A 16591-nucleotide genomic window follows, 5' to 3' on the forward strand; every position below is an offset into this window, starting at 1 on the left:
GTACAATTCATCTTGTAATCTGCCTTAAAGCTGCTAAGCTTCCCTTGGTCTAAATTAATTGGGAACTATAGAGGGAACAGGAGCCTTGATGCCCTGGCCTGGATCAGAGAGACACTAGGCGACACAAAAAAGCATACTATCGGTCTCTCTATCCCTCTCTTTCTCTTTACCCTTCTCTGTCATACACTCTCTCTTTACCTCCCTCTCTTACTCTGCTGCTCTCTCTACCTCTCTCTCCTTTTCCGTCTATCACTCCCTCTCCCTACCTCTCTCTCCATTACCATTCCCCTTCAAAATGGTGGTCATTACGCCGGGCATGAAAAGTCATTTTAGTTCTGCATGGTTTCTTCAAAGCGGCTGGGCTATAATTGCGTCATGAGGAAAGAGAGAGAGAAAGAGTGAGTGAGAAAGAGAGAGAGAGAGAGAGAGAAATACAGAGAGAGATAAAGGAAGTAAGAAAAAGAAAGAGAAAGACATAGAGAAAGACATAGAAACAGAGAGATAGATAGAGAGATCGATAAAGAGATAGATAGAAAGAGACATTGAGAGGGAAACAGAGAGATAAACATAGAGAGGGAAACATAGAGAGAAACAGAGCGATACATATAGAGATAGATAGAGAGAGACATAGAGATAGACATAGAGAGAGACATAGAGAGAGACATAGAGAGGGAAACAAAGAGAGAAACATAGAGAGGGAAACATAGAGAGAAACATAGAGACAGAGGGAAACATAGAGAGAAACATAGAGACAGAGGGAAACATAGAGAGAAACAGAGACAGACAGAGGGAAACATAGAGACAGAGGAAAACATAGAGAGATACATAGAGAAACATAGTCAGAGGGAAACATAGAGAAACATAGAGAGAAACATAGAGACAGAGAGAAACATATAGAGAAAAATAGAGAGAAACATAGAGAAACATAGAGTCAGAGGGAAACATAGAGAAAGATAGAGAGAAACATAGAGACAGAGGGAAACATAGAAAAAGATAGAAAGAAACATAGAGACAGAGGGAAACATAGAGAGAAACATAGAGACAGAGGGAAACATAGATAGAAACATAGAGAGAAACATAGAGACAGAGGGAAACAGAGAAACATAGAGAGAAACATAGAGACAGAGGGAAACATAGAGAGAAACATAGAGAGAAACATAGAGACAGAGGGAAACATAGAGAGAAACATAGAGACAGAGCTTTAGATGAGCAGTGTGGACAGAACACATACTGTATGACACATCAGCCTTGATCTTTGGATTTCTAGAGTAGCTAAGATACCAACGTAATACCAAGATGAGAATATTTGTGGATTCATGTATTGCAGGGGAAATCAGGGAACATTTTCAAATGATGAAAATCCATCACTGTTAAATGCATTCCTCAGTCGTGAAATTACTGTGGGCCTATGTCACTGCACTTTCTAATAGAACTTTCCCCATGTAGACAGCAAACAAATGAAAGACCTGGGCTAAATCATCTTAGTTCTCCAATTCCATTTGCTTCTTTTTTCCCCCTTCTATTTCACACAAAAATATATTATTTTCCGTACAGCTGAACAAAAAGCCAAAAAGCTGAAGGGACCACATTGGATTCTTGATCTGATGTAAGAAATAACCGAACCATCTGTGGGCTTAAATGTGAAAGAAAATCGAAGAGTTGACTGCCTCAGCATGAGAAGAACAAGATCAAAACAGAAGCCATCTCCCTTTTGACAAAACTTCCTCCACTGTTGTCCATGATCATCTGTTATGTACATCTCCACAGGACCACCATTTAAGTATGTTTGTCTGTGTGTGCGTGTGTCTGTGTGTGTGTGTACCCATGTGCGTGTCCATACCTATTTGTGTGTGTTTACAAGGCTGTAACAATCTCTGTCCAGACTGTTTACAATCCCTGAGGGTTAAATGTAGGTTGAACTTCCTCATTTTGAACTAGCCACTGGTCAGACTTGGCTACTCTGAGCCAAGTCTCAGTCCCTAGCACTTATCTGTTGCCACCCCTCTATCTCTCACAGCGGGTAGTGTAATTGTTCTCTGAAAAAGCCTGTCAACCATCTTGAAAGTTATTCCAAAGCCCCCTTTATCATAACACTGTTGCTGATTGGCTCTGGGCTATAACCACAGCAGAATGCCTCAGAACCAAAATGTTTTAGCCTAGTCATTCCTTTCTGAGAGATATAGAGAGAGGGGGAGAGAAAAAGAGAGAAATAGAGAGGATGAAATCGAGAAATCGAGAAAGTGAGAGCAAGAGGGAAACCAACAGAGAATATAGACTGGAGAATACGTCTTCTGTGCCAAATCACTTTTTGTTCCCCTCATGTAGCAGAAACAAATTTTAAAACTGTCATACTTTAATTGAAATTCCATCACTTTTGTGGCTGCTATTGTGGAATAATTTGATAAAGCGCTGTGACATGAATGCACATAGCAGGGCGTGACTTCCATTTCTCCTGCCTTTTATTTCCCCCGTTCAGTCCGTTATTTAAATGAACCCCTCTGTGGATTCTGTTCTGGCCCAAAATTACAGATAAGAGAAAAGGAGACGATAACAAGGGCAAAAAGACACCACCATTTTGGGTGAAACCTGGAAACCTGTCATATTAAGCGTAAATCTACCCAGCTACTTAGCCATGTATTGAAGGGAAACATCATATTAGCAACCAGAACAGCTAAACTGTTTCTTTACATTTGTTTCCATTAGTTTCCAGTTGGTACTTGCTAACTGCTAACGATTGGCAGTGACTAGCATTCTGTCGAGCCAAAATGGAGGTCAGAATCCCATCCCTGTTCCATGCAGTGCTACTACAGACCCCAATTCAAAGCCATAGCAGTAGCCGCCCACCTATCTCCTCACAACTGGCTACAGGCATGTGGCATATCTGTTGAAACCCAATCCGCCACTGAAGAACAGCTGCAGAGAGAGGCAGTCGTGGGGCATTCCCTCCCATTTGTGGCACGTGGGTGGTCGCCTGATCGCCCCTATAGCTTTAAGTCTACATCCTCCCCCATGAAACCAGATGGAGAGACAGAGGAGAAGATCTAGAGGGTAAAATGGATTTGCTTGGTAATACTACTTAAAAGTCTAAAGAAGTGTCTTGGTTGGAGATGTGTGTGTGTGTGTGTGTGTGTGTGTGTGTGTGTGTGTGTGTGTGTGTGTGTGTGTGTGTGTGTGTGTGTGTGTGTGTGTGTGTGTGTGTGTGTGTGTGTGTGTGTGTGTGTACATGCGTGTGTGTGTTTGTGTGTGTGTGTGTGTGTGTGTACATGCGTGCCTGTGTGATGTCAGTGTCCGTCACCTTGTCAAGTCTTCATCTTGACAGGGTGATGGACAGTAGAGGTGATTCCTCCTCCTGGGTGTGAAAATATGTTTCTTACTACTCTGACCCCAGCGGGTTAAGCTGAACATCACTAAAGTGCTAGTGCTTTTCCTCCGTGTCAAGCCAATTCCAAGTGGCAGACTTCTTTGAATGTGTCTCTAATGGCACCATATTCCCTACGTAGTGCACTACTTTTGACCAGAGCCCTATGGATACCCTATGGGCCCTGGTCAAACGCAATGCAACACATGGGGTGCCATTTGGGACACATTCCTGCTTTATATCAGGCAACCACCCTTGAATACTAGTTGGGTAGAACTAGGGGGTTAGGGGAAGGAATGTAAGCATGGGTAAATCAGTAGATGAAGGCTCTTAATGATTAAAATGGCGGGCTGCAGCCAAGTGAAACAGGAAGTAAGGCCGGAGAGAAGCTTGATTACTTCATTATGATGTGGGACTGACCAGTGTTTTGCAAAATCAATCTATATCCTCATTTGTCACATTGCATCAGGTTCTCATTGGTAAACTGGGTCTATAGAATAGGGCCACTTCACACACATGAAGGCATACACACATGTATGGATGTAAACACACATACTGTACACACACATCCACACGCACACGTACACAGGCACACTAACACATACACACTTACATAGGCACGTTATTATACACACACACACACACACACACACACACACACACACACACACACACACACACACACACACACACACACACACACACACACACACACACACACACACACATACAGTACCAGTCAAAAGTTTGGACACACCTACTTATTACAGGGTTTTTCTTTATTTTTACTATTTTCTTCATTGTAGAATAATAGTGAAGACATCAAAACTAAGAAACATTTATTTTAAAGTTTCTTCAAGTGCAATTGCAAAAACCATCAAGCACTATGATGAAATTGTCTCTCATGAGGACCGAGGAAGGACCCAGAGTTACCTCTGCTGCAGAGGAAAAGTTCACCAGAGTTACCAGCCTCAGATTGCAGCCCAAATAAATGGTTCACAGAGTTCAAGTAACAGACACATCTCAACATCAACCGTTCAGAGGAGACTGCGTTTATCAGACCTTCATGGTCGAACTGCTACAAAGAAATCACTACTAAAGGACACCAATAAGAAGAAGAGACTTGCTTGGGCCAAGAAACACAAGCAACGGATATTAAAATGTTAGATTTTTGGTTCCAACCGCCGTGTCTTTGTGAGAAGCAGAGTAGGTCAACGGATTATCTCTGCATGTGTTGCCACCGTGAAGCATGGAGGAGGAGGTGTGATGTGTGGGGGTGCTTTGCTGGTGACACTGTCTGTGATTTATTTAGAATTCAAGGCACACTTAACCAGCATGGCTACCACAGTGACACGCCATCCAATCTGGTTTGCCCTTAGTGGAACTATCAGGACAATGACCGAAAACACACCTCCAGGCTGTGTAAGAGCTATTTGACCAAGAAGGAGAGTGATGGACTGCTGCATCAGATGACCTGGCCTCCACAATCACCCAACCTCAACCCAATTGAGATGGTTTGGGATGAGTTGGATCACAGAGTGAAGGAAATGCAGCCAACAAGTGCTCAGCATATGTGGGAACTCCTTCAAGACTGTTGGAAAAGCATTCCTCATGAAGCTGGTTTAGAGAATGCCAAGAGTGTGCAAAGCTGTCATCAAGGCAAAGGGTGACTAATTTGAAGAACTTCAAATATAAAATATATTTTGATTTGTTTTACCACTTTTTTGGTTATGACATGATTCCATATGTGTTATTTTATAGTTTTGATGTCCACTATTATTCTACAATGTAGAAAATTGGGAGGGGGGTAATTTGGGCCTGCTGGTACAAATAAGGTAGATTACACCAGATGATTACAGGGAAAGACAAGTCGATGGGATGATTGTTAGCAGACCTTTTGGCACTCTGTGGCCTTCTCTCTCCAACCAGGTTGGCGCCCCATAATTGCAGCCTGTGTTTAGGTATCTGTTTTTATAATGTAAGTGTTGATTTTTCATTCCACAGCTCATAATGGAAGGCCACAGCCTTGGCTTGCATTCGATGAGCAGTGCTCACAGACACACAGGCACACACACACCAAACACACACACAGGCACACACACACAGGCACACACACACAGGCACACACACACACACACACACACACACACACACACACACACACACACACACACACACACACACACACACACACACACACACACACACACCAAACACACATCAAACAAGCTTTTTTACTTCCCCTTCTGAAATAGGATGGTGAGTCATAGCCAGATTTGGTGGGAACAATAGCAGTGTAAAACGAGAGCCCAATTCTTTAAGAGGGTACTTGGTTTTGTCTCATTCAGAGACTGAATGCTGAGTTTATACCATCTCAAGATGTTTCAATTATATTAGCTAAGTCCCTCTGCTTGGTTCACACTATGTAGGCCTAAGCCTTTTGACCATAGTGGAACATATTAAAGGCTAAGTATATTTTAAAAAGTCACTGGAAACTTGATAAACATCTTCACCTGTACACCTGGAGCGCAGGTCATGATGCTAACTCGTGTAAACTCCAATAACATTTGGATATTTTCAGAATGAGGTTGCCACAATAGCAACATTTTACTAATGATGTGATACCAGGCCAAGTACCACGATAGCGAGAAGTATCGTGACACCACAGGGCATCTGAGTGACTCATTACAAAATCAACGGGGACCCCGTGTCATGCTATTTTGGGAATTGTAGATTCTCCCTGACTGTCTAGTTGTATTCTGGTGATTGTAGATGCTCCTGAATGTCTAGTTGTATTCTGGTGATTGTAGATTCTCCCTGACTGTCTAGTTGTATTCTGGTGATTGTAGATTCTCCCTGACTGTCTAGTTGTATTCTGGTAATTGTAGATTCTCCCTGACTGTCTAGTTGTATTTTGGTGATTGTAGATTCTCCCTGACTGTCTAGTTGTATTTTGGTGATTGTAGATTCTCCCTGACTGTCTAGTTGTATTCTGGTGATTGTAGATTCTCCCTGACTGTCTAGTTGTATTCTGGTGATTGTAGATTCTCCCTGACTGTCTAGTTGTATTCTGGTGATTGTAGATTCTCCCTGACTGTCTAGTTGTATTTTGGTGATTGTAGATTCTCCCTGACTGTCTAGTTGTATTCTGGTGATTGTAGATGCTCCCTGACTGTCTAGTTGTATTTTGGTGATTGTAGATTCTCCCTGACTGTCTAGTTGTATTTTGGTGATTGTAGATTCTCCCTGACTGTCTAGTTGTATTTTGGTGATTGTAGATTCTCCCTGACTGTCTAGTTGTATTTTGGTGATTGTAGATTCTCCCTGCCTGTCTAGCTGTATTTTGGTGATTGTAGATTCTGAAAAAGATGATCTTCTGTAAAAAAATATATATATATAACAATGAAACCATTTTAACATCATATTTTTAGGGGAGTGGCGGCTACTATTAGCTGCACTTTTTACTGTATAATAATAAAAATAATAATAGAAAAGGATAATGCATATTTGCTCTTATCCAAAGGCCTACCTGTGATTGGGCAGGAGGAATGTAGTAAGGGATATAAATGCATAATGATTTAAGTTTTCATTGTGACAGTAAGGGGAAAAACCACTAGGCCTTTATGAAACCATCCTACACACTCCCTCCCTCACACGCACACACACACACACTTACTCCCTCTTCCACACACATCCTCTTTGTCTCTCAAACACACACACTCACACCACCAGTAGCGGTGCAGCCACTGTGCAGTAACATCACTGGGGAAGCAAAGCCAGGAAAAAAATGCCATATTACAAACTATGTGTTGTGATAATTGCGTTGTTTGCTTTATAACCTGTTAACTCATATGCCTTGGCATCGTGATATGTAGGCCTAAGGCCGAGACAATAAGAAGACACAGTGGCAGAATAAATTCAACCAAGTTTTGTCTGTCAATGACGCTTGGTTTTTGATGAGATGTGATTGGTGAGTATCCAAATCCAAACAGGCTTCCCTTGACACTTTTTTTTTGGTGCGCCAAGACCATTCAATGTTGAGCTTGTTCAGTTTAGCTCAAGGCTGATTGGCTATTATTTAAAAAAATGTTTTATCAAAGGTGGCTAAATGCTCGCTGGCTTCCCTTGCATTCAATGCTACAGACGGCAACAATATCATACTCTTTTTGACCAGACAAAAAGCATCAAATTCAGCATCAAATTGTAAGGACCGACGCCGGAGATGAGAAGCAGGTACGGGGAGTCAAACATTTAATCAGAAACAGAAAGGAAACAGGACAAGAACAGCATCAGCACACAGGTATACAAAGACAAACAACAATTAATGCTGAAGCAGGGAACAGAGTGGGGAACCAGACAGATATAGGGAAGGTAATGACAGAGGTGATTGAGTCCAGGTGAGTCCAATAATCGCTGAAGCACATGATGGGCGGAAGGCAGGTGTGCGTAATGATGGTGGCAGGAATGCGCAGTGCTGGGGAGCCTGGCGCCCTCGAGCGCCATGGGGAAAGAGCGGGAGCAGGCATGACACAGATATATGGGCTACACATACAAAGACATAGGGGCGCTGTTTCGCTCACTCGGATTCTTCCTCCGGTGAGATACCTTCAGCCTCTTGTGAATTGAAGGAAAATTATGAAACACAGAGAGACGAAAGATAAATTATTTCATATCTATTTTAGTTTTTTGTCTTGGTAAATCTTGTTGAATACACACCACTGCACACCACTCTCTTTCTCTCTCCCTCACACACAGACACACCAAACAGAATTTAAGGAACACCAGAAAAATAGACGTTTTTGCATAGAATTACAGTGATTAGGCATATGCATCCTACCTTTAAAGCATCTCTTTAAGTAGGCTATCTATCCCTTTTCCGTTTTCCCTGTGCATAGCCAAGGGGTACCATGTTGTAAGCTAACTAGCCAGTGGCAGTGCCACTCAAAGGCTGCATAGTCAGACTGGCTTGCTTGTTCTTACAGGCGAAATGAAAAGATATCTACGTATCCACTTTGCTGGCGCTGCGAGCCACTCCAATAATTAAACAAATGTAACAACAGAAACCTCATCACTACCTTCACACCCCAGCTCGCAATTACGGCTAAATAATATTTTAAAACTGATGGAGATGCGCAGAAAGAACGGACGGAGAGAAGCAGCTCAGTAGGCTAAGAACCAATTTATGCTTGATCCAAAAATGTGGTCGGAGGGTGTGACACAATTGCGAAGCCTCCTGAGGCATGCAGAGGCCAAATTGAGCACCGTACCGCATCATCGTACACCTCTCAAATGTTGCAACAATACAGAGGGCTCCGTATAGCTCCGCATTGACATGATTGGTTGACGGTAGGTCGGGGTGGGAGGTCCTGTATAAACACAAACTCACTTCCTTCACAAAAGCTCTGCTCATCCGTTCTGAGCCGCTCGGCGAAGGGCACAAAGTATAAATGCCGTGACTTCTACAGATGCCAAATCACCGTAAATGCTGCATGGCCAATGCAGACGTCGGAATGACCACGCAGCGCCTTTCATGGCTGGTTAGGGGCTGCTCTCAGCTGTCACACGTGGTATTGGATGAAGCACTCATAGCTCAGTGGGTGATACACTCTGCGTCTGCACACTTTCTGTTTTTTTCTAATCTACACGATTCACATGGATGACCTATTTTGAGATCAAACGGTGAATATCGTTGAAAAGTGCAGAGTTTGCATCCCTGGGGAATAGAACATTCTAGCCAGGTGAGTGTACAACAAAAACATGTCCTGGGGGGGAACGGGAATGAACAAAAATGCTCTGACTCCCCCCAAAGGGAATCTATTAACCCTTTGGCAGCAGGCGCTTCTCGTGTCAGCGGCCTGTGTACTGTATCATCATTTTCAGTCCCAGCACGAAACACACACTGCAAATTAACTAAAAGCCTCACTCTCATCGATACACAATACAGTCTTCCCCTGTAGCACTGAGTCATAGAAACTTGGTGTGTTATGACAAAACGGTTCTTCATACACAGCCATAAATTGTTTCAAAGGACTTCACAAGGAAAGCAGCCAAGGACAGAGGCAGACAAGGTGGTTGCTTCAACCCTGCTTTCAAAACAGCAAAACGCATCTCTCACAACAGCTCTCTTTGGGTTGAACAACTCAAATCAACTAGGCTATTCCACGTAAACGTATATTCGTTTAGTCTCCTCTTTTGAGGGAGGCTGTCGTAATGGCGGAATTAGAAAGCGAACAAGTAGCGACGGGTGCTACTTGGGCGGGTGCTAATTGTTGGAGCTGGAAACTGTAAAACATAGAAGACAGTATTGGTGCTTGGGTGAGCTCTCTGAAAGTGCTTACTGCCTACAAACTGCATGGAGATTGCTCAATCACACAGCTGCTCACGTAAAGAGACGTGCGCACACACACACACACACACACTCATACGCACACACACAATTACAAAGCACTTACGAGACATTTTCAACACCTCACTACCCCAACCTCTCTTAATGGATTTTATTTCACTCAGAGCAACAAACTCAACACAACCCAGTACTGAGCTATAATGCAGCTGAACGGACATGGACTGTAGGATAACCAAATGCCAAGTCATTTGCATGTACTGTTTCATACATGCACGTACTCTTTTACTCTGCCTAGAAAAGTCTCAAACCCAGAAAATTTTATAAAATGATATACTGTATAAAAAACAAGCAATTAGCCCTAAATGTGATGACTTTCTTTAAAATATAAGAATATAATTTATCAAAAAAGATCAGCAGTAGACCAGCACACAGCATTGCAACCTTATTATTCTCAAAATAAATGTTGTCTACAACAACCATGATAGCCTTGTATGATCACAACAGGAGCTTAACAACATGGAACATCTCTTGAGGGGCATCGGTAAGGCAAAGGGGAGAGAATTTATCCTGTCTTCCTCTGGCATCACTGGCCATCTCAACCCCATTGGCCATTCTCTGCTCTGCATTCCGATGTCTTACTGTAGAGTAGAGTAGGCTATGAAGGCCCCTAGCGGCTAAACTTGCTCAGCGAGCACAGGTGTTGTTCGCAAGTTTTATTTGAAAAATTGTCATGGAAAAAAACGTTCGCTTTCACCTGATTTAGTGACAGGCGTTTTTGCCTTTATTTGTGTGCCCTTTTCAACGCCTGTAAACCCAGGGATACAGTTCGCCCTGTCCGACAGTTAAGTTAGGACCGTTGGGAAACAAAAATGTGTTCCAAAAATAGGCGACAACATAGATAAGACGCGCGTCTCTTCCAAGTGCGAGGAATGCGGCTTTAAATCATGATGGCAGACTCCACAAAAATCGTTGTTTTCCAATCAAACTGTGATATCACTATCGTAATCTTAAAAGAGGACCATCGATTAATCGGAGAAAAAAAAATCTGAGAAGCAAATAAAATACTTTATGAATGTTTTATGAACCCGATCATCTATCGATAATTGATATTATTCTACCATAGGACTACACAATACATTAACTGTATTTCCGTAGCCTTCTGTTGTAGAATTTACATTATCATACAGTAAACGAATACTCAGATCCTCAAAATCGACTAGTCTACTGGAATAGTCATAAACATAATATTTCAAATACCTATTGTTATCCTGTTCTAAATGTGCATGTATATCAAGTAATTTAATGGGTTGCTCTCGTCCTTCACAAAATAGGCACTGGTCTATCAGTTAATTCCATCTCAATTAACTGCAGTCTTCCTTTCCACTCTATAGGCCTACATAATAAAAACAACAAACTAATCGATAAGTATAACTCACGAAATGCCTAAGCACAGACATAGTTTGGTGCTCCATTATATTTGACAATAAACAAATACAACAAATCAATCGCATCTCAACACGTACCACACTATTTGAAAGACTTGCGGCGACGACTTCAATCCGCTCACACTGTGCGTGAGAAGTCATACATCCACAAATTCGCCAATTTGAATGGTCATTGCCATAGAAGCTTACCTTATCATATTTTCATTCAGTCTTTGAACTCGGTCTCCAGTTGTATAAGAATAGTCGCGAATTACATCCAGAATGACAGCAGTATTAGATCAATAATCCGTCTGTACTTCTATATACGCTTCGCTTCCAGTCTGTCCGCTGTTATTTCGCCTCTTTTCCTTGACTTTGCTTTTTTACTCTTTAGTTAATCTTCCTCAAAGCAAGAGGCAAACCACAACAGCGAGCGTATGGACCAGAACGTCCAGCGATGAAAACGTGGTATATTTCCCGTCGTTGTGCGCGTTAGGTATTCATTATTCTATGTGTCGAGACTGTAGTTCTGTGTGTGCTGTGCAGCAGGGACGCCTTCTCGTTCTCTCTTGCCGACACTCATACACAGACTGCCCGACTCAGGCACAGAAACGGAGAGGGGATGGAAAGGTGACGTCACTCAACAGGAACAACTAACTCCCCGGGATCAACTTTCCCCCCTTCAGTACACCAAAGTAATCCTGACGTTTGGACACGATGACACTTAACAGTTTTGAGGGAAACATTTGTCTAGCGTGGTAAAATAATCGGTCAATTGTTTTCAGATGGTGAAAATGTGTGAATTGAAGAAGGAATGGTGTGCATGGGAGGAAGAGAGGGGGGAAGAGAGAGAGAGTGTGACATTTGAAATGTATTTATTATTTTGGAACTTCTGTGAGTATAATGTTTACTGTTAAATGTTATTGTTTATTTCAATTTTGTTTATTATCTACTTCACTTGCTTTGGCAATGTTAACATATGTTTCCCATGTCAATAAATCCCTTGAATTGAGAGGGAGGGAGAGAGAGAGAGAAAGAGAGAATGTTGGCCATTCAGATTTAATTCATGGGCTTAGTTTTATCTGAGGAATTCCCCCACTTACTTACACAAGCCACATGCAGTCAAAAGATGTTCAAGAGGAATGATAACAATACATTACCGATGACAATGTTTTTGCCCTTGAAGAACCAATAATGTAATCACTAATGATTGTTTTAACAATGTAAGAACCACTACTCATATTATATTTACTACTACTATTACTACTACTATTACTACTGCTAATGCTACTGCTAATGCTACTGCTCCTACTACTACTACTACTACTACTACTACTACTACTACTACTACTACTACTACTACTACTACTACTACTACTACTACTTCTACTACTACTTCTACTACTACTTCTACTACTACTACTAATGACACAATGTGTTATTCATCTCTACACTTTTTTATAAGCCAGTATTATCGACTGAGGCAAACATATCATTGTGCATTGTATTCTGCAGTTCACCAAGCCATAACAAAGTCAAGTGTATGCCGGGCCCTTATTTAGAGGATGAAAAACAATGTCCTGGGGCGACGAATGAGTGAGGGTGTTTGGAGAAAACTTGCTTTTGTGGCAGGGACCCAAAGCTTCTGATGAACAACTTAGCCCACAGGCACAAACATCTCGCATCTAACAATGGTAACATTGAGAGAGCCACCTCACTCAGTGTATCAGTGTCCCGGCCAACTCTGTCTCTCTGTCTCTCTCCCCTCTCTCTCGGTCTCTCTCTCTCACTCCCCATTACATGTATCTGATTGAGTAATGTTGATTTATCCACACAAATAATATTGTTACACTTTAAGGGCAAAATTGGATATAGGAGCGTGTTGCTGAATATATATTTTATAGGTTAAATAAAATAGGCAGTTTTATAACAATGAACAATGTGGGCACACTTGAGAAATATGTAATTTCAAATAACTTTTGATGTCGTAATTATCCAGTTCTGGTTATGGGAAAATGACAGGTTTGTTTAAACAGTGAAGTTCAGTTGTACCTACAAAAGCAATGTTGTAAAATAGTTTGAATGTCATTGAAATGATTGTTTTAAAAAACGCACGATTCAACCAGAGCCAAAGCCACAATTAAATGATTCGTCCTTGACATGTTTTGGTGGGTTTAAGCCTACAGAATGTGACATACAGTGTATGCATTCATATACCTAAAGTATGTAACATGAAAATGTCAACATTTCTTGAAAAGTTGTTGACATTTCTTGCAATGTACACCTTAAACATAGTGACTAGACATGCTCAGACACATTACAGTACAAGCTATAACAAAAATACAATATGGCCGCAATACGACTAGCTACTGTTTTCAAGCCTGTTCTCTCTTTGAATATAATTGGATGAGACTAGTTATTAGATTTACAACCCCATGCTACGTCTAACCTTGTGGTTTTTATGTTCTTGGGCCAAGAACAAGAATCTTGGCACAGTTATGGGAGTCAGGCTATTGTTGATAAATGTGGGCAAGGGTGGGATTTCTTTAGAGCACTCATTACCTATAATGGGTGAACTTTGTCTTGTAGGACTATATGACAAGTCCATGAACCAACTGTCCAATAAGATGGATTCAAGACAAAGGCAATCCAGATGCTTGGCTATGATACAGTGCTTCTCTGCTTTTGCATGAGATAAGTCGAGTTTGTTCCCTATTATTTCTGGCAATGTAGTAACCTTTTACATTCCTACGGTGACGCCACATCTGGAACAGATGGTGAATATCATAAGATGAACACTGTTACAAGGAGATTAGCATGCACTAAATAGTGTGCCAATAGGCATTATTCTGATCCTCTATCTACGTCATGTTTACTCATCTACACATACAAAAGTGTGTACATACAAAAGTATGAGGACACGTGCTCGTTGAACATCTCATTCCAAAATCATGGGCATTGATATGGAGTTGGTCCCCCCTTTGCTGCAATAACAGCCTCCACTCTTCTGGGAAGGTATTCCACTCCATGTTGGAACATTGCTGCGGGAGTTGCTTCCATTCGGCCACAAGAGCAATAGTGAGGTCGTGCACTGATGTTGGGCGATTGGGCCTGGCTAGCAGTCGGCGTTCCAATTCATCCCAAAGGTGTTTGATGGGGTTGAGGTCAGGGCTTTGTGCAGGCCAGCCAAGTTCTTTTACACCAATCTCGACAAACCATTTCAGTATGGACCTTGCTTTGTGCATGGGGGCATTGTCATGCTGAAACAGGAAAGGGCCTTCTCATAAACTGTTGCCACATAGTTGGAAGCACAGAATGGTCTAGAATGTAATTGTATGCTATAGCGTTAAGATTTCCCTTCACTGGAACTAAGGAGCCTGAACCATGAAAAACAGCCCCAGACCAGTATTCCTCCTCCACCAAACTTTACAGTTGGCACTATGCATTGGGGCAGGTAGCATTCTCCTGGCATCCGCCAAACCCAGATTTGTCCGTCGGACTGCCTGATGGTGAAGTGTGATTTATCACTCCGGAGAACGTGTTTCCACTACTCCAGAGGCCAATGGTGGTAAGCTTTACACCACTCCAGCTGACACTTGGCATTGCATATGGTGATCTTAGGCTTGTGTGCGGCTACTCGGCCATGGAAACCCATTTCATGAAGCTCCTGACTAACAGTTCTTGTGCCAGAGGCAGTTTGGAACTTGGTGGTTAGTGTTGCAACCGAGGACAGACTATTTGTACGTGCTACGTGCTTCAGCACTCTACATTGCAGTATATAAAGTGGGAAACCCGTTCACCCACAATGGCAGGGTTCCCCAACTGGCAGCCCACGGGGGAATTTATTTAGTGCCCCAAGTTTAAAAAAAAACATAAAATACTGTAAAAATATCAGCGATTCAGCTCCAAGTGATTTACATTTTGGAAATCTGTTCCAAAGTATTCCCGCAAATAACAGAGTGACATATGTGATCGTATACAAATGTAAGCAAGGTTTGAAATGATGATGTTTTAGTCAAATATTATATCTGTTTGGGCTTCTTGTGGTCAATTTGCATTCTACAAATTATTAGTAATTATGTTCCGGCCCCCTGAACATCTGCTCAAGAAAAAATCGTCCCGCGGCTGGATCTAGTTGATGATTTCTGCATTATGGGGTCCCCACATACTGTATGATAACGAAAACATTACCAATGCTAATGATATGTAAATGTCGCTAATTATGTCAAGAATCACAGAGTGCTCTCAGAAACTGCATATTGGCTGAGGGTAATACATATATTATACCGGCTGTGTATTATACACAAACAACAACAACAACAAACACCCTCACTGTGCTACAGTAAATCTCTGGAGACCTTGACTAATCCCAAAAACACTGATGAGCTTTTGAAAATCGGAAATGATGGGAGGTGGTGAATTCCCCTTTGACATGTGTTATTGGATACACCACCAAGTCCTATAATGCAAATTGGCGCCATTGATTATTTGTGCTGATATTGAAGGTAAGGCTGATCTGAACTGATAGACATATTTATTTTTGTCACACAGAAAATATTGTTTTGTTGATTTGATCAATCCAAATGACATCATCCATATTGGCAACACTTTACAATAAGGTGTCCTTTCAAGGGATTGCAAAGGGTTTATTTAAGTGATCATACCCGAGAAGCCGGTGTTTGGAGGATATTGTAATGGGTGTTTTTAGGCCCGAGACAAATTTATTCATACTATTTTATCCTTCCACGAGATATAGTCCCGACACAAATCTAGGGTCGCTACCCAAGCCGGTTGATCGTTTGTTATATCAGTTCGGTTGCCAGAGACAAGAGCCGGTCGTTAAGTATTTTTGTTCTAAATCTATGTTATTTGTTATAAATGTTCCGTTGCCAGCCCTTATCCCTTCTTTGCTAGCTAGCCAACTTTGGCTAACATAGTCACGTCAAACAGTGTAGCCAGAATAACAATTGCTCTCTCGCCAGGCCACTGTTCAGAAGAGATAGCCAACTACAGAGCTAACACACTCACGTCAAACTGAAGCTGGAATGACATCAAACTAGCTGCATTTCGTGTTTTTCTATTGACATTTCTTCGTATACAGTGCATTCGGAAAGTATTCAGACCCCTTGACTTTTTCCACATCACAGCCTTATTCTAAAATGGATTACATTGTTTCCCCCCCCCCTAATCAATCTACACACAGTACCCCATAATGACGAAGTGTAAACAGATTTTTTCACATTTACATAAGTATTCAGACGCTTTACTCAATACTTTGTTGAAGCACCTTTGGCAGCTATTATAGCATCGAGTCTTCTTGGGTATGACACTACACCCTAGGCACATCTGTATTTGCGGGTTTTTTTCCCATTCTTCTCTGCAAATCCTCTCAAGCTCTGTCAGGTTGGAGGGGGAGCATCGCTGCACAGCTATTTGAAGGTCTCTCCAGAGATGTTTGATCGG

This window comes from Salvelinus namaycush, chromosome 36, assembly GCF_016432855.1.
Source record: "Salvelinus namaycush isolate Seneca chromosome 36, SaNama_1.0, whole genome shotgun sequence".
NCBI lineage: Eukaryota > Metazoa > Chordata > Actinopteri > Salmoniformes > Salmonidae > Salvelinus > Salvelinus namaycush.